We start from the raw sequence: 475 nt of genomic DNA, 5'->3' as shown, positions 1-475 counted from the left end.
GCCACTGTTTATTACATGGCTAACTAGTAAAATTAATATATAAGCATATACACATATTGTTTATACACATAGAAATACAGATGATGTGTTGATGCAATCATCAGTCTTTCTGTCATAGGGCATTGATGAGTCCTTTGACAGAAGCAGTATCTGTCCTTGTTGACTTCAATGCTAGGATTTTCTGTTATCTGCTGATCAGGACAGTGAGTGCTTCAAGTAGGCCCTGACTCTCAAGGTTCTTCCTTCTTCAACCCTGGAAATGGTGTCCAACATGGTTGGTAACCATTTGCTCACTCTAGAAATAACCAGGGAAGCTTGGCCTCCTAATGACATATAACACACAGAATATGTTCTTGTTGTTGTTAAGTGACGTAGAGTCAGTACTGACCCATAGCAACCCTGTATAGGGTTTCTGAGGAGCAGCTGGTGAGCTTGAACCACCGACCTTGCAGTTCAAACTGACTTTGCAGTCCAG

The sequence above is a fragment of the Chrysochloris asiatica genome, unplaced genomic scaffold (genome assembly GCF_000296735.1).
Source record: "Chrysochloris asiatica unplaced genomic scaffold, ChrAsi1.0 scaffold00156, whole genome shotgun sequence".
Taxonomy (NCBI): Eukaryota; Metazoa; Chordata; class Mammalia; order Afrosoricida; family Chrysochloridae; genus Chrysochloris; species Chrysochloris asiatica.
This window is presented reverse-complemented; position numbering follows the sequence as displayed.